This window comes from Arachis hypogaea, chromosome 15 (assembly GCF_003086295.3).
Source record: "Arachis hypogaea cultivar Tifrunner chromosome 15, arahy.Tifrunner.gnm2.J5K5, whole genome shotgun sequence".
Taxonomy (NCBI): domain Eukaryota; kingdom Viridiplantae; phylum Streptophyta; class Magnoliopsida; order Fabales; family Fabaceae; genus Arachis; species Arachis hypogaea.
In genome coordinates this window covers 91,053,296-91,077,722 of record NC_092050.1, presented here as the reverse complement: position 1 = coordinate 91,077,722, position 24,427 = coordinate 91,053,296, and the positions used below count along the sequence as shown (strand labels likewise).

Sequence of the window (24,427 nt, the reverse complement as noted above, 5' to 3'; positions counted from 1 at the left end):
GTGATTCCTTTACTCATCTGGCCCACTTGTGCTTCTAAATTTCTAATGGAAGACCTTGTTTCAATCATGAAACTCACAGTGGTCTTAGATAGATCAGAGACTAAATTTGCTAAGCTAGATGGATTCTGCTCAGAATTCTCTGTCTGTTGCTGAGTGGATGATGGAAAAGGTTTACTATTGTTAAACCTGTTTCTTCCACCATTATTAAAGCCTTGTTGAGGCTTTTGTTGATCCTTCCATGAGAAATTTGGATGATTTTTCCATGAGGGGTTATAGGTGTTTCCATAAGGTTCACCCATGTAATTCACCTCTGCTATTGCAGGGTTCTCAGGATCATAAGTTTCTTCTTCAGAAGATGCCTCTTTAGTACTGTTGGATGATTCCTTCAATCCATTCAGATTCTGAGAGTTCATATTGACTTGCTGAGTCAATATTTTATTCTGAGCCAATATGGCATTCAGAGTATCAGTTTCAAGAACTTCCTTCCTCATAGGCGTCCCATTATTCACAGGATTCCTTTTAGAAGTGTACATGAACTAGTTATTTGCAACCATGTCAATGAGTTCTTGAGCTTCTGCAGGCGTTTTCTTTAGGTGGATGGATCCACCTGCAGAATGGTCCAGTGACATCTTTGATAACTCAGACAGACCATCATAGAATATATCCAGGATGGTCCATTCTGAAAGCATGTCAGAAGGACACTTTTTGGTCAGTTCCTTGTATCTCTCCCAAGCTTCATAGAGGGATTCTCCTTCTTTCTGTCTGAAGGTTTGAACATCCACTCTAAGCTTGCTAAGCTTTTGAGGAGGAAAGAACTTGGCTAAGAAAGCCGTGACCAGCTTATCCCAAGAGTTCAGGCTATCCTTGGGTTGAGAGTCCAACCACACTCTAGCTCTGTCTCTTACAGCAAACGGGAAAAGCATAAGCCTGTAGATCTCGGGATCAACCCCATTGGTCTTAACAGTATCACAGATCTGCAAGAATTCAGTCAAGAATTGAAAAGGATCTTCAGATGGAAGTCCATGAAACTTGCAGTTCTGTTGCATCAGAGAAACTAATTGAGGTTTAAGCTCAAAGTTGTTTGCTCCAATGGCAGGAATTGAGATGCTTCCTCCATGTAAATTGGAATTAGGTGCAGTAAAGTCACCAAGCATCCTCCTTTCATTATTATTATTTTCGGCCATATTGTCTTCTTCTTTTTCAAAAATTTCTGTCAGATTTTCTCCAGAGAGTTGTGCTTTAGCTTCCCTTAGCTTCCTCTTCAGAGTCCTTTCAGGTTTAGGATCAGCTTCAACAAGGATGTTCTTATCCTTGTTCCTGCTCATATGAAAAAGAAGAAGAAAGCAGAAAATATGGAATCCTCTATGTCACAGTATAGAGATTCCTTTATGTGAGTAGAAGAAGAGAAGAATGTAATATAAGGAAGAGAAGAGGAAAAACTCGAACACAGAGAGGAGGATGGGGTTCGAATTTTTGGGTGGAAGAGAAGTGTTAGTAGATGAATAAATAAATAGAAGGAGATGAGAGGTGAGAGAATTTCGAAAATTAATTAAAATAAAAATTAAATTTAAAGTTAAATTTCGAAAATTAAAGTTTGAAATTAAATTAAAAATTAAAATTTAAAACAATTACTTAATTAAAAAGGAATTTTGAAAAAAAGAGGGAGGGATTTTCGAAAATTAAAGGTAGAAAGTTAGTTGGGCAGTTTTGAAAAAGATAAGAATCAAACAAAAAGTTAAATAGTTAAGAGATTTTGAAAATCAAATTTTGGAAAGATAATATTGAAATTTGAAAAAGATGTGATTGAAACAAAAAGATAAGATTGATTGAAAAAGATTTGAAAGTCAAATTTTGAAAAGATAGGAAGTTAGAAAAGAAGTTAGAAAAGATTTTAAATTTGATTTCGAAAAAGATATGATTGAAATTGAAAAAGATATGGTTGAGAATTATTTTGAAAAAGGTTTGAAAAAGAAATTTAAAAAGATTTGATTTCGACAATTAAAGTTGATTACTTGACTAACAAGAAACAAAAAGATTTGATTTTAAAATTTAAAGATTGAACCTTTCTTATTAGGCAAGTAACAAACTTTACATTTTTGAATCAATCACATTAATTGTTAGTAATATTTTCGAAAATTATGAGATAGAATTAAGAAAAAGATTTTTGAAAAATATTTTTATAATTTTCGAAAATAAATAAGAAAAAATAAAAAAGATTTGATTTTTGAAAAAGATTTTGAAAAAGATAGGATTTTCAAATTGAAAATTTGATTTGACTCACAAGAAACAACTAAATTTTAAAAAGTTTTGAAAAAGTCAACTCAGATTTTCGAAAATTTATGAGTGAAAAAGGGAAAGATATATTTTTTTATTTTTGAATTTTTAATGATGAAAGAGAAAAACACAAAATTGACTCAATGCATGAAAATTTTTGGATCAAAACATGTGATGCATGCAAGAACACTATTAATGTCAAGATGAACACCAAGAACACTTTGAATGTCAAGATGAACACCAAGAACTTATTTTTGAAAATTTTTAAGAAAAGATAAACATGCAAGACACCAAACTTAAAAATTTTTATTCTTTAGACATTAATAATTCAAGAATGCATATGAAAAACAAGGAAAGACACAAAAGAAGAAAATATGAAGATCGAACAAGAAGACTCGCCAAGAACAACTTGAAGATCATGAAGAATGCAATGCATGAATTTTCAAAAATAATTTTTAGAAAATTAAAAAGATGCAATTGACACCAAACTTAAATCTTGACTCTAAACCCAAACAAGAAACATCAAATTATTTTTGATTTTATGATTTTGTTAATTTTTTTTTTATTTTTCGAAAACTAATTGGAAAAAAATGAAAAAGAAGAAATTATTTTTTTGTATTTTTCGAAAATAAGAAATAAAAAGCTTAAAATTAAAATAAAATTACCTAATCTGAGCAACAAGATGAACCGTCAGTTGTCCAAACTCGAACAATCCCCGGCAACGGCGCCAAAAACTTGGTGTGCGAAATTGTGATCTAGATGTGAAATTGTTGTTCAAAATTGATTCCCTGGCAATGGCTCCAAAAACGTGTGCACAATACCATGGTCCAAACATAACTTCACAACTTCGCACAACTAACCAGCAAGTGCACTGGGTCGTCCAAGTAATACCTTACGTGAGTAAGGGTCGAATCCCACGGAGATTCTTGGAATGAAGCAAGCTATGGTCATCTTGTAAATCTCAGTCAGGCGGATTAAATTGTTTTAAGAAATTATAGTGGATGAAAATAAATAAAATATAAAATAGGATAGTGGTACTTATGTAATTCATTGGTGAGAATTTCAGATAAGCATATAGAGATGCTTTTGTCCCTCTGAACCTCTGCTTTCCTGCTGTCTTCATCCAATCCTTCCTACTCCTTTCCATGGCAAGGTGTATGTAGGGCATCACCCTTGTCAATGGCTACTTCCCATCCTCTCTGTGAAAATGGTCCGATGCGCTGTCACTGCATGGCTAATCATCTGGAGGTTCTCGATCATACTGGAATAGGATTCACCCTCCTTTTGCATCTGTCACTACGCCCAGTACTTGCGAGTTTGAAGTTCGTCACAGCCATCCCTTCCCGGATCCTACTCGGAATACCACAGACAAGGTTTAGACTTTTCGGATCTCAGGAATGGCCATCCATGGGTTCTAACTTATACCACGAAGATTCCAATATCTCGGACTCGGTCCTCTGTATTAGATATCCAAGAGAAACTCATTCTAGCTTGTTTGCATGTAGAACGGAAGTGTTTGTCTGGCACGCATTCATAGGTGAGAATGATGATGAGCGTCACATAATCATCACATTCATCATGTTCTTGGGTGCGAATGGATATCTTAGAATAGGAATAAGCTTGAATTGAATAGAAAAACAGTAGTACTTTGTATAAATTCATAAAGAATAGCAGAGCTCCACACCTTAATCTATGGAGTGTAGAAACTCTACCGTTTGAAAATACATAAGTGATAACGGTCCAGGCATGGCCGAATAGCCAGCCCCCATGAAAGTCTAAGATATCATAAAACTAATCAAAGATCCCTTACAAAGATAGCATAAAGTCCTATTTATACTAAACTAGTTACTAGGGTTTACAGAAATGAGTAAATGATGCAGAAATCCACTTCCGGGACCCACTTGGTATGTGCTTGGGCTGAGCTTGAAGTTTACACGTGGAGAGGTCATTCTTGGAGTTGAACGCGAGTTTGTAACGTGTTTCTGGCGTTGAACTCCACTTTGCAACTTGTTTCTGGCGCTGAACGCCAGACTGCAACATGGAACTGGCGTTCAATGCCAATTTGCGTCTTCTAAACTCTGGAAAAGTATGGATTATTATATATTTCTGGAAAGCCCTGGATGTCTACTTCCCAACGCAATTGAAAGCGCGCCATTTGGGGTTCTGTAGCTCCAGAAAATCTACTTTGAGTGCAGGGAGGTCAGAATCCAACAGCATCTGTAGTCCTTCTTCAACCTCTGAATCTGATTTTTGCTCAGGTCCCTCAATTTCAGCCAGAAAATACCTGAAATCATAGAAAAACACACAAACTCATAGTAAAGTCTAGAAATGTGATTTTTAATTAAAAACTAATAAAAATATACTAAAAACTAACTAAATCATACTGAAAATTATGTAAAAACAATGCCAAAAAGCATATAAATTATCCGCTCATCAGTTTCTCTAGCCTTTGGTGCCATAAATGGTTTTGGAAAAACAAAAAGCTTTAGCTTTTACCACACCAAACTTAGAAGGTTGCTCGTCCTCGAGCAAAAGAAGAAAGAAGAGAGTAGAAGAAGAAGAAATAGAGGAGATGGAGGGGGCTTTGTGTTACGGCCAAGGGGGATGGGTAGTGTGTATGTTGTGTGAAAATGAAGGAGTGAAGATGGGTTTATATAGGAGTTGAGAGGGGGGTATGGTTCGGCCATTATGGGTGGGTTTGGGTGGAAAAGTGGTTTGAATTTGAATGGTGAGGTAGGTGGGGTTTTATGAAGGATGGATGTGAGTGGTAAAGAGAGTGGTGGGATTTGATAGGTGAGGGGTTTTTGGGGAAGAGGTATTGAGGTGGTTGGTGAATGGGTGAAGAAGAGAGAGAGAGGTGGGGTAGGTGGGGATCTTGTGGGGTCCACAGATCTTGAGGTGTCAAGGATTTCTCATCCCTGCACCATGTGGCGTGCAAAAATGCCCCTTGCTGCCAATCCTGGCGTTCAACGCCGATTTGCGTCATCTAAACTCCAGAAAAGTATAGATTATTATATATTTCTGGAAAGCCCTGGATGTCTACTTTCCAACGCAACTGAAAGCGCGCCATTTGGGGTTCTGTAGCTCCAGAAAATCCACTTTGAGTGCAGGGAGGTCAGAATCCAACAGCATCTGCAGTCCTTCTTCAACCTCTGAATCTGATTTTTGCTCAGGTCCCTCAATTTCAGCCAGAAAATACCTGAAATCATAGAATAACACACAAACTCATAGTAAAGTCCAGAAATGTGATTTTTAATTAAAAACTAATAAAAATATACTAAAAACTAACTAAATCATACTGAAAATTATATAAAAACAATGCCAAAAAGCGTATAAATTATCCGCTCATCAGTTTCTCTGGCCTTTGGTGCCATAAATGGTTTTGGAAAAACAAAAAGCTTTAGCTTTTACCACACCAAACTTAGAAGGTTGCTCGTCCTCGAGCAAAAGAAGAAAGAAGAGAGTAGAAGAAGAAGAAATAGAGGAGATGGAGGGGGCTTTGTGTTTCGGCCAAGGGGGATGGGTAGTGTGTATGTTGTGTGAAAATGAAGGAGTGAAGATGGGTTTATATAGGAGTTGAGAGGGGGGTATGGTTCGGCCATTATGGGTGGGTTTGGGTGGAAAAGTGGTTTGAATTTGAATGGTGAGGTAGGTGGGGTTTTATGAAGGATGGATGTGAGTGGTAAAGAGAGTGGTGGGATTTGATAGGTGAGGGGTTTTTGGGGAAGAGGTATTGAGGTGGTTGGTGAATGGGTGAAGAAGAGAGAGAGAGGTGGGGTAGGTGGGGATCCTGTGGGGTCCACAGATCATGAGGTGTCAAGGATTTCTCATCCCTGCACCTTGTGGTGTGCAAAAATGCTCCTTGCTGCCAATCCTGGCGTTAAACGCCAGGCTGCTACCCATTTCTAGCGTTTAACACCAGCTTCTTGCCCATTTCTGGCGTTAAACGCCAGTCTGGTGCCTATTTCTGCGTTAAACTCCCAGAATGGTGCCAGACTGGGCGTTTAACGCCCATTCTGCTACCCTTACTAGCGTTTAAACGCCAGTAAGTTTCTCCTCCAGGGTGTTCTATTTTTCATTCTGTTTTTCCTTTTGTTCTTGCTTTTTCAATTGTTTTTGTGACTTCACATGATCATCAACCTACATAAAACACAAAATAACAAAAGAAAATAGAAATTTAACATAGATAAGTAAAAATTGGGTTGCCTCTCAACAAGCGCTTCTTTAATGTCAATAGCTTGACAGTGGCTCTCATGGAGCCTCACAGATGTTTAGAGCAATGTTGGAACCTCCCAACACCAAACTTAGAGTTTGAATGTGGGGGTTTAACACCAAACTTAAAGTTTGGTTGTGGCCTTCCAACACCAAACTTAGAGTTTGACTTTGGGGGCTCTGTTTGACTCTGTATTGAGAGAAGCTCTTCATGCTTCCTCTCCATGGTGACAGAGGGATATCCTTGAGCTTTAAACAAAATGGAGTCTTCATTCACTTGAATGATCAATTCTCCTCTGTCAACATCAATCACAGCTTTGGCTGTGGCTAGGAAGGGTCTGCCAAGGATGATGGATTCATCCATACACTTCCCAGTTTCTAGGATTATGAAATCAGCAGGGATGTAATGGTTTTCAACCTTTACCAAGACATCCTCTACAATTCTATAAGCCTGTTTCTTTGAATTGTCTGCCATCTCCAGTGAGATTCTTGCAGTTTGTACCTCAATGATCCCTAGCTTCTCCATTACAGAGAGAGGCATGAGGTTTATACTTGACCCTAGGTCACACAGAGCCTTCTCAAAGGTCATGGTGCCTATGGTACAAGGGATGGAGAATTTTCCAGGGTCTTGTCTCTTCAGAGGTAATTTCTGCCTAGTCAAGTCATCCAGTTCTTTGATAAGCAATGGAGGTTCATCCTTCCAAGTCTCATTACCAAACAACTTGGCATTTAGCTTCATGATTGCTCCAAGGTACTTAGCAACTTGCTCTTCAGTAACAACTTCATCCTCTTCAGAGGAAGAATACTCATCAGAGCTCCTGAATGGTAGAAGTAAATTTAATGGAATCTCTATGGTCTCAGTGTGAGCCTCAGATTCCCATGGTTCCTCATTAGAAAACTCCTTGGAAGCCAGTGGGCGTCCATTGAGGTCTTTCTCAGTGGAGATTACTGCCTCTTTCTCCTCTCCATGTTTGTCCATGTGAGACGTGTTTATGGCCTTGCACTCTCTCTTTTGATTCTCTTCTGTATTGCTTCGGAGAGTACTGGGAAGAAGCTCAGTAATTTTCTTACTCAGCTGACCCACTTGTGCCTCCAAAATTCTAATGGAGGACCTTGTTTTAGTCATAAAACTTTGAGTGCTTTTGATTAGATCAGAGACAATGGTTGCTAAGAAGGTGATGGAAAAGGCTTGCTATTGCTAAACCTGTTTCTTCCACCATTATTGTTGTTGAAACCTTGTTGAGGTCTCTGTTGATCCTTCCATGAGAGATTTGGATGATTTTTCCATGAAGGATTATAGGTGTTTCTATAGGGTTCTCCCATGTAATTCACCTCTTCTATTGCTGGGTTCTCATGATCATAAGCTTCTTTTTCAGAGGAAGCTTCCTTAGTACTGCCTGTTGCTGCTTGCATTTCAGACAGACTCTGAGAAATCATATTGACTTGTTGGGTCAATATTTTATTCTGAGCCAATTTGGCAGTAAGAGTATCAATCTCAAGAACTCCTTTCTTCTGAGCTATCCCATTATTCACAAGATTCCTTTCAGAAGTGTACATGAATTGGTTATTTGCAACCATTTCAATGAGTTCCTGAGCTTCTGCAGGCTTCTTCCTCAGATGAAGAGATCCTCCAGCAGAGCTATCCAATGACATCTTGGATAGTTTAGACAGACCATCATAGAAAATACCTATGATGCTCCATTCAGAAAGCATGTCAGAAGGACATCTTCTGATCAATTGCTTGTATCTTTCCCAAGCTTCATAGAGGGATTCTCCTTCTTTCTGTCTGAAGGTTTGGACTTCCACTCTAAGCTTGCTCAATTTTTGAGGTGGAAAGAACTTTGCCAAGAAGGCATTGACTAGCTTTTTCCAAGAGTTCAGGCTTTCTTTAGGTTGTGAATCCAACCATGTCCTAGCTCTGTCTCTTACAGCAAAAGGAAAAAGCATAAGTCTGTAGACTTCAGGGTCAACCCCATTGGTCTTGAGAGTGTCACAGATTTGCAAGAATTCAGCTAAGAACTAATGAGGATCTTCCAATGAAAGTCCATGAAACTTGCAATTATGTTGCATTAGAGAAACTAATTGAGGCTTAAGCTCAAAGTTGTTTGCTCCAATGGCATGGATTGAGATGCTTCTCCCATAGAAGTTGGGAGTAGGTGCAGTAAAGTCACCAAGCACCTTCCTTGCATTGTTGGCATTGTTGTTTTCGGCTGCCATGGTTTCTTCTTCCTTGAAAAGCTCTGTTAGGCCCTCTAAAGAGAGATGTTCTTTAGCTTCTCTTAGCTTTCACTTCAAGGTCCTTTCAGGTTCAAGATCAACTTGAACAAGTATGCCTTTATCTTTGTTCCTACTCATATGAAAGAGAAGAGAACAAGAAAGTAGGGAATCCTCTATGTCACAGTATAGAGATTCCTTGAGGTGTCAGAGGAAAAGAAGAATAGAAGGATGAGTTAGATAGAAGAGAATTCGAACATATAAAGAAGGATAGAGTTCGAATTGCACCTTGAGGAGGAGTGTTAGTCCCTTAAATAGAAGGATGTGAGAAGAGGGGAAGAATTTTCGAAAATAAATTAAAAAGATTTTGAAATAATAAAAAGAAATTTTGAAAATTTGATTGAGATTTTCGAAAATTAAGATTGGGAAAGAAATTAAGTGATTTTTGAAAAAGATTTTGAAATTAGAAATAAAAAAGATATGATTGAGAGTTGATTTTGAAAAAGATGTGATTGAAAATATATGATTGAGAAGATATGATTGAAGATCAAATTAAAAAGAGAAGGTTTTAAAATTAAAGTTGATTACTTGACTAACAAGAAATTAGAAGATATGATTCTAGAATTAAAACTTTTGATCCTTTCTTAATAGGCAAGTAACAACTTGAAAATTTGAAGTAAATCTTTAATTATAATAAGGATTTTCGAAAATTAAAATAATGGAAAGAAATTGATTTTGAAGAGATATGATTGAAAAGATATGATTTGAAAAAGATTTGATTTTGAAAAATTATGAAGATTTGAAAAAAATTTGAATGAAAAACAAAATCTTCCCTCTAGTGTCCTTCTGGCGTTAAACGCCTAGAATGGCATCGATTCTGGTGTTTAACGCCAAAAATGATACCTTTTTGGGTGTTAAATGCCCAGCCAGGTACCTTGGCTGGCGTTTAAACGCCAGTTTTCTTTCTTCACTGGGCGTTTTGAATGCCCAGCTTTTTCTGTTTGATTCCTCTGCTGAATGTTCTGAATCTTCAATTCTTTGTATTATTGACTTGAAAAGACACAATTTTGAAAATATTTTTGAATTTTTAATGATGAGAAATAACAAAAAAATGCAATTAAGATCAAATAAACAATGCATGCAGGACACCAAACTTAAAAATTTTCATATAGGAGACACTAACAAATTGAGAATGCATATGAGAAACAATAAAACACACAAAACAAGAGAATTTAAAGATAAGAGCAATGAAATCATCAAGAACAACTTGAAGATTACTGAAGAACATATTGCATACTTTCGAAAAATGCAAGAAGAATGCAATTGACACCAAACTTAAAAATTGACACTAAACTCAAACAAGAAACATAAAATATTTTTTATTTTTATGATTTTATAATTTTTTTTTGTGATTTTTCGAAAATTATATGGAAAAGAAAATAAAGTGAATCAAAACTTTTAATAAGAATTCCAGAAATCATGCAATGTTAGTATAAAGCTTCAGTCTAAAAAGATTAGACATGGTTGGCCAAGCTTCAGCAGGACATTACATTCAGCAGCTAAATTGATGAGAATCAATCAGCTTTTGTGATGATAAGAACATCACCTTGAAACTCTAGAATTCATTCTTAAAAATTCTGAAAAATAAAAAGAAAACTACCTAATCTAAGCAACGGCGCCAAAAACTTGGTATGCGAAATTGTGATCATCAACAATGGTGCCAAAGGACTTGGAGCTCTCAAACGTGAATCACACTTTGTCACAATTCCGCACAACTAACCAGCAAGTGCACTGGGTCGTCCAAGTAATACCTTACGTGAGTAAGGGTCGATCCCACGGAGACTGTCGGCTTGAAGCAAGCTATGGTCACCTTATAAATCTCAGTCAGGCTAATTCAGATGGTGATGGAGAATTGGTAATTAAAAGATAAATAAAACATAAAATAAAGATAGAGATACTTATGTAATTCTTTGGTTGGAATTTAAGATAAGCGTATGAAGATGCTTTGTTCCTCCTGAACCTCTCCTTTCCTATTGCCTTCTTCCAATCATTCATACTCCTTTCCATGGCAAGCTTTATGTTGGGCATCACCGTTGTCAATGGCTACTTCCCGTCCTCTCAGTGAAAACGTTCCAAATGCGCTGTCACCGCATGGCTAATCATCTGTCGGTTCTCGATCATGCTGGAATAGGATCCATTGATCCTTTTGCGTCTGTCACACGCCCAACAATAGCGAGTTTGAAGCTCGTCACAGTCATCCCTTCCCAAATCCTACTCAGAATACCACAGATAAGGATTAGACGTTCTGGATCTCAGAATGGCTGCCAATAATTCTAGCCTATACCACGAAGGTTCCAATCTTGGATTAGAAACCCAAGAGATACGCATTCAAGCCATTGCTAGTAGAACAGAGGTGGTTGTCAGGCACATGTTCATAGGTGAAAATGATGATGAGTGTCACGGATCATCACATTCATCAAGTTGAAGAACGAATGAATATCTTAGAGAAGAAGTAGGCGTGAATTGAATAGAAAAACAGTAGTACTTTGTATTAATTCATGAAGAACAGTAGAGCTCCACACCTTAATCCATGGTGTGTAGAAACTCCACCGTTGAGAATACATAAGAACAAGGTCTAGGCATGGCCATGAGGCCAGCCTCTCAAAACGTGATCAATTGTATGAAAAAGTGTGTGTAAAAGATCTATCAAAGTACAATAGCAAAAGGTCCCATTTATAAAAAACTAGTAGCCTAGGGTTACAGAAATAGGTAATTAATGCAGAAATCTTCTTCCGGGCCCACTTGGTGTGTGCTTGGGCTGAGCATTGAAGCTTCCATGTGTAGAGACTTTTCTTGGATTTAAACGCCAGCTTTTGTGCCAGTTTGGGCGTTTAACTCCAGGTTTTGTGCCAGTTTTGGAGTTAAACGCCAGAATTCTTGAGCTGATTTGGAATGCCTGTTTGGGCCACCAAATCTCAGGAAAAGTATGGACTATTATATATTCCTGGAAAGCCCAAGATGTCTAATTTCCAACGCAATTAAGAGCGCACCAATTGGGCTTCTGTAGCTCCAGAAAATTCACTTTGAGTGCAGGGAGGTCAGAATCCAACATCATCTGCAGTCCTTTTTCAGCCTCTGAATCAGATTTTTGCTCAGGTCCCTCAATTTCAGCGAGAAAATACCTGAAATCACAGAAAAACACAAAAACTCATAGTAAAGTCCAAAGGAGTAATTTTTATTTAAAAACTAATAAAATCATAATAAAAACTAACTAAAATATACTAAAAACATACTAAAAATAATGCCAAAAAGCGTATAAATTATCCGCTCATCAAGTATTAGATAGATGTGTCAGTACAAACCTTGTATTGAATTTTGAAAAATGTCACTTTATGGTTAAACAAGGTATTGTACTCGGACATGTTGTGTCTAATACTGGCATTTCTGTAGATCCAGCAAAGGTGGATGTTATTTCTAGTTTACCTTACCCCTCCTCTGTAAGGGAAGTCCGTTCGTTCCTTGGCCATGCAGGTTTTTACCAGAGGTTCATTAAGGACTTTAGTATGGTAGCACTTCCCTTATCCAAATTACTGAAGAAAGATATTGAGTTCGAGTTCAGTGAGGATTGCAAACAAGCGTTTGATAAACTGAAGATTGCCCTTACTCAAGCTCCAATTGTGAGAGGTCCTGACTGGAGCCAGCCATTCGAAATCATGTGCAATGCTTCCAACCATGCAGTAGGAGTAGCACTGGCTCAGCGTGAAGGTAAGCACCCCTTTGTAATTGCTTATGCGTCTAAGACTTTAGACGCCGCTCAGTCTAATTACGCTACTACTGAGAAAGAGTTTCTTGCTATTATTTTTGCTCTGGATAAATTCTAAGCCTATTTACCTGGTACTAAAGTAGTAGTGTATTCAGACCACGTAGCTCTAAAGTATTTATTAGCTAAAAAGGAATCCAAAGCAAGGCTTATACGTTAGATACTGCTACTACAAGAATTTGATTTAGAAATAAAGGATAGGAGTGGTAACCAGAATCTATGTGGCAGACCACTTGAGTCGCCTTGAGCACATTAAGGATGACTCCACTCCTATAGCTGATAATTTCCCATTTGATAACCTGCAAGCAGTATCTGAGATAGTCCCTTGGTATGCGCCTGTAGCTAATTATCTAGTTAGCCGCAGCTTTCCTCCAAACTTTACCAAGCATCAAAGAGACAAGCTAAAAAGCGAGTCTAAATATTATATATGGGATGACCCGTATTTATGGAGATGTGGCGCTGACCAGGTAATTAGACGGTGTGTGCTTCAATCAGAATTCCAGTCCATTTTAGAGGCCTGTCACTCATCTGAGAGTGGAGGACATTTTGGCCCTCAAAGAACTACTAGAAAAATCTTAGACTGTGGATTCTGGTGGCCTATTCTTTTTAAAAACGCTGCTAAATTTTGTAAATCCTGTTTTCCATGCCAAAAATTTGGTAATATATCCAAGAGGGATGAGATACCTCAACAAATTATGCTTTTCTGTGAAATTTTTTATGTTTAGGGCATTGACTTCATGGGTCCATTTCCAAATTCTAATGGTTATTTTTATATATTGTTAGATGTAGATTACGTTTCTAAATGGGTGGAAGCAATTCCTACCCGCACTGATGATGCTAACACTGTTGTTTCCTTTGTTAGAAACCATATTATTTGTCGCTTTGGATCACCACGAGCAATCGTGAGCGATCAAGGCACCCATTTTTGTAATAGGAGACTAACAGGATTACTGAAGAAGCGTGGGATAATTCATAAAGTCGCAACAGCCTTCCATCCTCAGACTAATGGGCAAGCCAAGGTGTCTAACAGAGACATAAAGCACATATTACAGAAGATAGTCAAACCTCATAGAAGAGACTAGAGCACCAGGCTACAAGATGCACTTTGGGCATACAGAACAGCATACAAGACACCCATTGGGATGAGTCCCTTTGCTTAGTTTATCGAAAAGCATGTCATCTCCCAGTTGAAATAGAGCACAAAGCCTTTTGGGCAGTAAAGGAGTGCAACATGGGATTTGAGAAAGCCAAAGCTGAAAGGAAGTTGCAACTGCAAGAATTGGAAAGCCTTCGCCTGGAAGCTTATGAGAACTCAAGGCTGTACAAGGAAAAGATGAAGGCTGTACATGATCAGCACATCAAGAGAAAAGAGTTCCAACCTGGAGACTTAGTCCTCCTTTACAAATCCAGACTAAGACTCATGTCAGGCAAGTTGAGATCAAGATGGGAAGGTCCATATAGAGTAGAGAAGGCTGAGCCATACGTAGTTTTTCACCTAAGTCATCCTTCAAGCTCTGAACTCATCAAAGTTAATGGACATCGTTTAAAGCTATATCATGGAGAGAAGGTGACAAAAAAAAAGAGTTAGAAATCTTCCTATTGGAGGATCCATTCACAGCAGAAGACTGAGCTAGTAGAGCGTCATACTTAAGGACGTTAAAGCAAAGTGCTAGGTGGGAGACAACCCACCATGGTATGATCGTTCCTTTCTTTATTCTTAGTTTTCTTTTTCAATAACTCTTCTCATTATTAGCACATTTAGTTTGCATCTGCATTTACATATTTTTATTTAAAAAAAATTTCAAATTTTCTCGCACGCGACCGCATCGCCGACGCGTCCGCGTCGCAGGTGGAACAGAAAGAATAAGAAATCGAACAGAAAGTTACGCGAGAGTGTAGCTGGAGGCATGCCTTTGGCACAAATCACCCCACGTGACCGCGTCACTGACGCGTCCGCGTCATATGGGAATACTGCCTCCCACGCGTCCGCGTCACTCACGCGGACGCGTGACCTGAAAATCGACGTAAGATAGGGTGCACGACCGAAAGTTGTGCTAGAGTGGTGCTGGACTGGTGCTGAACGCACAAGCCTTACCACGCGGACGCATGGCTCACGCGTCCGCGTCATATCCCTATAATGGCCACTCACACCATCGCGTCGACCACGCGACCGCGTCACCCTGGAATTTGGCAATAATGACCTTTGAACAGAGAGTTGTGCGAGTGCGAGGCTGCCCTCGCACCAGTAGCACAAAACGCGTCACGCGTCCGCATGACCGACGCGACCGCGTCGACCCATCTAAGCGCCATCCACGCGAACGCGTACCCCACGCGTCCGCGTCACTTGCGCCGCCCAGCTTATCCTAAATTGCCAAATATCTTATCTTTCTCTTCCCCAAATCCTACTTTTTCTTTTCCCCCCTCATTATTTTCTTCCCCTTTCTTCCTCCTTCCTTCTTTCCCACTTTTTACTCTCTTTCTCCCACCACCATTATCAAGTGTTTTTTTTTCTTTTCTTCTTCCTCCTTATTTTTCTATTCTTCTTCTTAATTTATGTTTTCTTCTTCTTTTTTTTTTTTTTTTTCATGCATTATTCTTGTTTTCTTGTTCTTTATTTTTCTTTTAATTGGTGTTAGAAATTTATCTAGGTCATTGTTTCTTATTATATGCTTGTGGATTGTTGCACAAAATTGTTTGGCAATTATACATTAATCTTTAAGGGTTGCTTGCATGTTCATTTTATTATTTTCATAAGCTTATTTACCATGCATGCTATGTGTTTGTGAAAACGCCCGTATGGCATTATGCACTGTTGGCAATATCTTTTATCCTATTACTCTTAAATGCTTGCTTTTCACAAAACCCTTTTTCATATCATATTAATTTAATATAATTGTCATTACAAACAGATTGTTAGTTTGAAAGACTTGGTAATCTAACCTAGACATTGAATGCTTGTTCTATGCTACTCATGCCTTTGCCTGCATGCCAATAAACATCTTGCATTAAATTGTCATCCTATGCACTTACTATATTCCTCATGATAATTTTTCATATGTAGTCATGACCATGTGTTAACTTCATTCATCTTTAATGTGCATTGATTACCACCCATACCATCATCTTCCTTGCTCTACCCCTTCACATTTTGACATACTTTCTCTTTTCTCCCTTTCAGGATGGCCACCAAGAAAGGCAAGGAGAAAGTTACTTCCAAACCACCAGCAAGGAGAGGAACAAAACGAGCATTAGTGGCAGAGCCATCTTCAACTGCAGTTAAACCCTCAACAAAAAGAATTAAGAGGATTATAAAGGTTGATGATAAAGAGAAAGCCTTCCCAGCAAAGGACACTGCGCGATTTCCCAATCGCTACTGTGAGCAGATGTTCTCCATCCTGGCAGACAGGAGCTACAAAAATGAATACCTTCTCATCCTCCCAAACCACATTGCTGATTTTGTTGAGCCACAAATTGCACGAAGACAGTGGGGTTTCCTACAGAGACAGCCACGGCAGGTTAATCTTTCCTGGGTAGTCGAGTTCTACTCCAACTTCCACCTGCCGACCCTGCAGTCTGTCTATGTCCGCCAGAAGCAAATCCCCATCACAGAAGAGGCTATTCAATGAGCTTTAGATCTTCCCCCTACTCCAGAAGGACTGGACGCATTTCAAAAAGCCGCACTCAAGCGCCAGATGCACCAATTTGACTAGGACGCTGTTCTCAGAGTTATCGCATTACCTGGCAGCAGATGGATCTACGGATACCATCATTCCCGTCCTAAGGGAATATTGGCTTCTGCACTTACCTCTGAGGCTCGAGTATGGGAACAGATTATGTCCCATTACGTCTTTCTGAGCACCCACGAGTCCTCCTTCACTGCAGACATGGCCGTTCTACTATGGTGCATCCTTACAGACCAGCCTCTGAACCTACCAAGACACATCCGAAATGCCATAGGACACGTACAAATTACGGGCAACTTACCTTTTTCCGCCTTGGACTCAGATCTTATCTCAGCAGCCGGAGCCTCCTACAGAGCTGGGGACACCAAAGCCATGCTTCCACGGGACGATCAGTATGTCCCTAACGGGAAATATATCAGACCTCCAGCAGCCACTACAAGCCAGCCTACTGAACCGGCTGAAGATATTCCTCCTTCATCACCACAAGCACCTATAACAAATCAACTACTCCATCAGATACTTGAAAGGTTGGATCGGCAGGAACACAAAGCAAAACTAAGAGAGCGCCGTAACAAGCACCGATTTACATACCTCAAGGAGCTACTTAAGGGAAAATACAGAGACTCAAACACCCTGGACTCCACTTCCTTTACCAGCACAGGGAGCCATGACAGTCCCGACTGTGGAGATACTACTACCAGCACACCTTTGTTCCTGACAGATGGCACCGAGGACGGTGCAAAGCCTTAAGTGTGGGGAGGTCGGTCAGTACCTGACTTTCGGAGGTAATTTCTCTTTCCTAGCACCAATAAAATAGGATATTTAGTTAGTTTTTCTTTTGTAGAATATGATAGATTGCATAGTAATAGATTAGTTGCATGCATGTTTTACTTGATTGAAAAGACAATGAGTTTTTTCTAAGACCCTATTTTTAGAACAAAATTTCACTAATTTTAATTAAAACTTTTGTGTTAAATTTGCTTGAAGTTATATTTGGAACATGGTTTTTGAGCTAAAGAACACACAACCTGTGAGATTTGTGCCTTTATACATGGTTACATTATTTAACCATAATTATTTTATTCTTGTGTGTTCACTTCTCCATGATTGTAATCTATATTTTGTTTCATTCTATATGTCCAATGTTTAATATATTTATATGCCTGCATATGATTGAGGCCATTATTTGTTTAGCTTACTTATCCCAAATAAGTCTACCCTTGCAATAACCTTTGTTAGCCACTTTGAGCCTTTAAATCCCATTTGTTCTTTATTTCACCACATTACTAGCCTTAAGCGGAAAAATAATTATATATCCCAATTGAATCTTTGGTTAGCTTAAGATAGAATTGTGTGTTAATTAAGTATGAGAAAATTGTGGGAACAAAAGATAATAAGGCAATGTGTCATGATGATATAATGGGAATTTGGGTACCTACTCATGTGCAACTACAAGAATTAGAAATCTATGTGCATTGATAAGCTATGTTTATTTTTATGATATGTTTATAAAAAAAATCCAAAAATCCAAAAATATGCAATAATTAAATAAGGGGACAAAATTACCCCAATGTTCAGTTAAGAATTCAAAGATCAATGCATGTATGATAAAATTAAAATGAAAGTTGATACATGAGTAAGGAATGTGAAAGAGAAATTTTGGGTAGCTAGGTATGAAATTTAAGCTATAAAGAATATATATGTGTTAGCTGAAAGCTTGGGCTAATTAAAGATTCAATTTATAAGCTTACTTAGCTATATATGTACCCTTACCCATACCTTGGCCCTATTACAACCTTGAAAAGACCTCATGATGTTTGCATTAGTATATTAATTGTTGTTGATTGGTTAGGTGAAGAACAAAAATTAGAAAGCATGATTAGAGAAGGATAGAGTGATTACCCTATACACTAGAGAGATTAGAGCATACATACATCATTAGTGAGGGTTCAATGCTTGAGTTCTATGTTCCCAGCTTTCATGATCTACCTTCTTGCATTTTTATCTGTTTTTACTGTATAAGAATTGAATTAGTGGAATTTGATTTGTGATTGTCTTGAAGCGCTTATTTACTTTTGACCAAGTGGATAAGAATCATATAGTTGCATTCACATATATAGGTTGCATTGCATTGCTTCAGTTTTACATGTTCCTACTCATTTATTTTATCTCCTTCAACTAAGCATGAGGACATGCTAATATCTAAGTGTGGGGAGGTTGATAAACCATTATTTTATCTCCTTCAACTAAACCATGAGGACATGTTCCCACTTATTCATTAAATAAGCATGCATTTATAATTCCTTCCTAAAAATACTTTATGGTTGAAAACTTGCTTCCTAGAGACTTTTAATTTTGTATTTTAATTCTCCTTTATTCCATTCGATGCCGTGATCTATGTGTTGAGTGTTTCAGGCTTTATAGAGCATGAATGACTTGGAGATTAGAAAGGAAGCTTGCAAAAATGGAAGGAACACAAGAAATTAAGGAGATAACCAGCGAGAAGTGACGCGGACGCATGGCTCACGCGACCGCGCGACATAGAGGAAATTACAGTGACGCGGACGCATGGCTCACGCAACCGCGCGGATTAGAAACTGCACAAGTGATGCGAAGGCGTGGACGACGCGCACGCGTGGCAAGGCAAAACGCTGGATGACGTGAACGCCTGGATGACGCGATCGCATGACATGCGCGATCTACAGAATCTGTAGAATTTGCTGGGGGTAATTTTGGGCCTTGTTTTGACCCAGTTTTCGGCCCAGAAAAGTAGATTAGAGCCAGGAAACATGCAGAGACACAAGACAACATTCTTTCCGCCTAATTTTAGTTTTAGATCTGATTTTTCCTCTCCTCTAGGTTTTCTCTCTACACATTGCTAGTTCTTAGGATTTTGTTTTTATTGCTTTTTGGATTGGGATATTGAGAAGAGTTATTACCTCCGCCAAGACTTCATTCTTCTAGTTTGTTTTCGTTACTTGTCTCTTACTCTTCCATGTCTTTAATTTATTCAGAATTGCTATTGGATTATTTTTAGAATTTATTAATACAAGAACCAATTTTATTTTTAATTGATAGTTTTGATTATTATTTATCATGTCTTTCTTTATTTCCCTTTCTTATGTTGTGAAGTTTACATTCATAATGAGCGAGTAGTTCCATAACTTGATTGGGAGTTGATTGAAAGGAGGATCTTGAGTTGGAATGCTCAAGAGAAAAATTGTAATTGGGTTTATTGTTGGATTGTCCTCTAGTCACTGACACTAATCCTTTCCAAGAGAGAGGATTGGAACTTGTGAATAGAAATAGCTTTCCAATTTGCTTGACTTTCCCCTACTTAGTAAGGGATAACTAAGCAGAACAACCTTCAATCATCAATTAATCTTGAGAGTACTCCAACAAGAATAGGGCTTCCAACTAATCTACTCCCAGTCAATGTTTTTATTAAAATTACATAATTTCTTTGATTTAATTTCCTGTTTATCAACTCAAACCATTTTAGAAAACATCTGATTAATAAAATAGCACACCTTTCTGCAACTCGTTCGGAGACGACCTGGGATTCATACTCCCAGTATTTTAATTCTAATTTTGTGACAACCCTTCTAAATTGATAAGTGGATTTTTGGTTGGTTAAGAACTGTACTTGCAACGTATCTCTTATAAAAATTTCTTAACTTGCCAATTTCCGCCATATCACAAATACCAGGGGAGTCAAGTTTGGTGCCCCCTGGCAGAGAGCAAATCTCCTTTGTAATTGATGGTGGCGCCAAACTCTAATCCACCAAGTTTGGCGCCACCCCTTCCCCAATTGTCTCCAAGTTATGTTGCATGTGGCACCAGACTTGGAGTTTCCCATGTTTGGCGCCAGCCCTTCACAATGGAATTCCAATTTGTGCGCATCATGTGGCGCCAAACTTGGAAATCCCAAGTTTGGCGCCACCCAGGCCGAATCAACCTCTCTAGGGTGGTCAAAATTTCTTCTAAGTGTACCGGCTCCTGTTCTAAATATTATGCGTGATTAAAACACACGTAAGACAGATGGGAAACAGTATAAACTCAGACAAAAAAAATTGAATAAATAACAAGGAAAGCAAAAATCAAACAGAAGGATATGAAAATATCGGGTTGCCTCCCAACAAGCGCTTCTTTAACTTCACTAACTTGACGGTTAGTTCTGCTAGTTCAGCAGATGAGCGGACCTTTGGCAATCAATCTCACCTCCAAGATAGTGCTTTAACCTCTGGCCATTAACTGTAAATTTTCTATCAGAATTCTCTTCCTGAATCTCCACATGACCATACAGTGATGCTCTGGTAACCACAAACGGTCCTGACCACCAGGATTTTAGCTTCCTGGGAAAGAGTTTGAGCCTTGAATTGAACAGAAGCACCCTTAGACCTGGCTCAAAGACTCTGATGGCAATCTTCTTGTCATGCTATATCTTATTTCTCTCCTTATAGAGCTTGGCATTCTCATAGGCTGAATATCTGAATTCATCAAGCTCATTCAACTGAAGCATTCTCTTTATTCCTACAGCCTGAGCATCAAAGTTCAGATACTTGATTGCCCAGTAAGCTCTATGCTCCAACTTAACTAGCAAGTGACAGACTTTACCATGGACCAACTGATAAGGGGACATGCCAATGGGAGTCTTGTAAGCTGTCTGGTATGCCCAAAGAGCATCATCAAGCTTCCTAGACCAATCTTTCCTTGAGATACTGACGGTCTTCTCTAGAATTCTTTTGAGTTCTCTGTTAGAGACCTTAACCTGTCTACTTGTCTAAGGGTGATAGGGGTTGCCACTTTATGACGGACTCCATACCTCTGCAGAAGTGAGTCCAGTTGTCTGTTACAGAAGTGACTTCTACCATCACTAATGAGTGTCCTTGGGACACCAAACCGGTTGAAAATATATCTCTGAAGAAAGCTCATCACCACTTTGGCATCATTGGTGGGCAGAGCCACAACTTCCACCCACTTGGTCATATAATCAACTGCCACCACTACAACATTTTAGGTCTATGGCCACGGTTTTTTGGGGTGACCGAAAAAAAAGCTATGGTCACGGTTTTTTTGGAAAGGGTGACCATAGAGTACCTATGGTCACAGTTTTTTAAAATAGGGTGGCCTAAAAGGGTCTATGGTCACGGTTTTGAGGGGTGACCTAAAGGGGTCTATGGTCACGGTTTTTTATAGTGACCAAAAAGGGGTCTATGGTCACGGTTTTTCAAAAAAGGGTGACCTAAAAGGGTTTATGGTCACAATTTTGGGGGGTGGCCTAAAGAGGTCTACGGTCACGATTTTGGGGGGTGTCCTAAAAGGGTCTATGGTCACGGTTTTGAGGGTGACCTAAAGGGGTCTATGGTCACGGTTTTTTACAGTGACCAAAAAGGGGCTATGGTCACGGTTTTTCAAAAAAGGGTGACCTAAAGGGGTCTATGGTCACGGTTTTGGAGGGTGACCTAAAGGGTCTATGGTCACGGTTTTGGGGGTGGCCTAAAAGGGTCTATGGTCACGGTTTTGTGGGGTGGCCTAAAGGGGTCTATGGTCACGATTTTAGAAGGTGGCCTAAAAGGATCTATGGTCACGGTTTTAGGGGTGACCTAAAGGGGTCTATGGTCACGGTTTTTTATAGTGACCAAAAAGGGGCTATGGTCACGGTTTTTCAAAAAAGGGTGACCTAAAAGCGTCTATGGTCACGGTTTTAGGGGGTGACCTAAAGGGGTCTATAGTCACGGTTTTGGGGGTGGCCTAAAAGGGTCTATGGTCACAGTTTTGGGGGTGACTTAAAGGTGTCTATGGTCATGGTTTTTTACAGTGACCAAAAAGGGTCTATGGTCACGATTTTTTGGAAGGGTGACCTAAAAGGGTCTATGGTCACGATTTTGAGGGTGACCTAAAGAGGTCTATGGTCACGGTTTTTTACAGTGACCAAAAAGTGTCCATGGTCACGGTTTTTCAAAATGGTGACCTAAAAGGGTCTATGGTCACAGTTTTGGGGGTGACCTAAGATTTTTATATCATTTGAGTTCAAATTAATTAAGATTTTTATCTATTTTTTATAATTTTAAATATTTTATCTTTTAAAAATTTTAATAATTAAAAATTAATAATAATTTTATATGATTTATTTTAAATATTAAAATTTTAAATTTATTTTTATAAATAAAAAATTAAGTTTAATACTATTAATTTTAAATTAAAAAAAAGATTTAAAACTTAATAACATAAAAAATGATTTACTAACTTAATAATGGAAGTGTTATATAATTAAATTTAAAAAATTTCTATTACGAATAAATTATGGTTTATTTATTAAATTCAGTTCTTAGAGTTAGAGATTAATTTATTAAGAATGATTAAATAGATTTTTGTAAATACTTTAGATTTAAGTCAATTAATATTTATGTACAACTTTTATCTTAATTAGTTATTTTATATAAATTAAAATTAAATTTATGATGAAAAAATAATGAACGTCATATAATTTAATTTAGGTAATTGATATTTTGAATTTAACCATATTTTATAAAATATAATTAGTATATTTACTTTATAATTTAAATTAGAAATAATTATTTCAACTCAATGATATCTTGATAAATAAAATTTTATCTGTTCTAAAAATAATTCTTATAATATTATATTTAAATTCTAAATTGTTATTCTATCACAATTATTTTATAAAATTATTATATTACTCATATATATTTAACTCTAACTCTAAAATTCCTAAAAAAAACCCTAATTCCCCAATCCCTAAATCAAAACACAACGCACACACACGTTCAAAAAAGGATGGAAACGAGAAACAGGGGGAGCTCGAGGTAGAAGAAGAAGGGAAGGAGAGGGAGAAGAGCGTGCCGGCGTCGCACCCAGCTCGTCGCTGTAGAGCTGTCGCCGCTCTCATCACGGGCCGTCGCTCGTTGTCACTGCTGGGTTCTTCGTTAGCGCTACTGCAGACAAGAAGAGAAAGAGAGAAAGCCAGCGCGAGAGAAGAGGAGGAGGGCTGCTGTCTCGCGCCGTCACTGTCACGCCTTGTTGTCGCAGCTATGGAGACCGCCACCATTGTTGGAATAGCGAACTAAGGAGAAAGGGAGAGCGACGCTGAGAGAGATTGACGGAAGCCAGTGAAGCGCGTGAGAGAAGGGGAGCCGATTTCTGTCACTGCCACCGCACCCAGTCGCCACTGGTGGAGCTCGCTGTCCCTGGAGGTGAATCGGTGTCGCGTCCTTGCTGCCAGGGCCACCAGCGCTACTGCTACTCCTCAAATTCTGCCTCTTTTCCTTTGGGGGTTTCTGCCACAAATTCCACCCCCTACATCACCATCCTTTTTGTATTCGTTGGGGAACTTCTTCTTACTTAGTTTACTGATTTTCAGGTATTCTCTTCTTTGAATGAATGGAAAGTATTATTTCAGCAGTAGTGGCTGGAAAATGTAGTGTACATTTTAGAACTTTACTGTATAATTCCTAATCATGGAGCTAATTATATGTTGAAACTTCTGGGCTTATATTCTCCGGTACTGATTATTCATCATTTCTTTGCTTCATCCAATATTTCTGGTAATTCGCATGTTATTTCTGTTATACTTCCCAATGTTGTTTAAATCATTTGAAAGTTCTAATTTTGCTACTTTATTCAGTTGTATGTATTGGTGTTGTTTGATTGGTTGTGTGTCCCTTTGATGATCTTGCTTGGTGTATTGTAGTGTTTTCTGTTTCTTGATTCTTAATGAAAAATGAAAGCTTGACAATTTTCCTTTCTCAATTAGCTGTTAAGGTCTAGTTTGATATGATAAACATAGTTGAATCTGTTTTTACTCTTTGTTGAGTTGTGTTAAGTTGAGTTCAGCTTAATTATGTTATGCTTGGTTGCCAATGATTACGTAGCTGGTTTCAAGTCTGGATAATCAAGGAGGATTTTAGATGAGATTGGAGGAGGATATGTTATCAGAGAGATTGGAGGAGGATATGTTATCAGAGAGAAAGTAGCAATAGCACATGTTGAAGAAAGATATGTTGTTCAGATAGTTTTATGTATTTTCTTGGAGTAGAAACAAAATGATAAATTTTCCTCCAAAAAATATTAATTTTTTGTTACACATATTTCAAAACTGATGCAAGTGTTTTATTTTTTTGTTTCTTAATACAGGTACTATGGACATATCTTTGTTAAATGTGCTCTCCAATGGCATGTCCTCATTTTTGCATCCATCATT

At 38.3% G+C, this 24,427-nt stretch overlaps 2 non-coding genes across 2 annotated transcripts; both read left to right on the top strand.

Annotated features, from left to right (window-relative positions):
- The first annotated feature begins 683 nt into the window (after positions 1-683).
- On the top strand, positions 684-791 carry LOC112753816 (small nucleolar RNA R71). Its single transcript, XR_003178181.1, has one exon. It is a non-coding gene; the product is annotated as a small nucleolar RNA R71 (small nucleolar RNA).
- A 7,402-nt stretch (positions 792-8,193) lies between these two features.
- On the top strand, positions 8,194-8,301 carry LOC112752962 (small nucleolar RNA R71). Its single transcript, XR_003177368.1, has one exon. It is a non-coding gene; the product is annotated as a small nucleolar RNA R71 (small nucleolar RNA).
- The last annotated feature ends 16,126 nt before the right edge of the window (positions 8,302-24,427 follow it).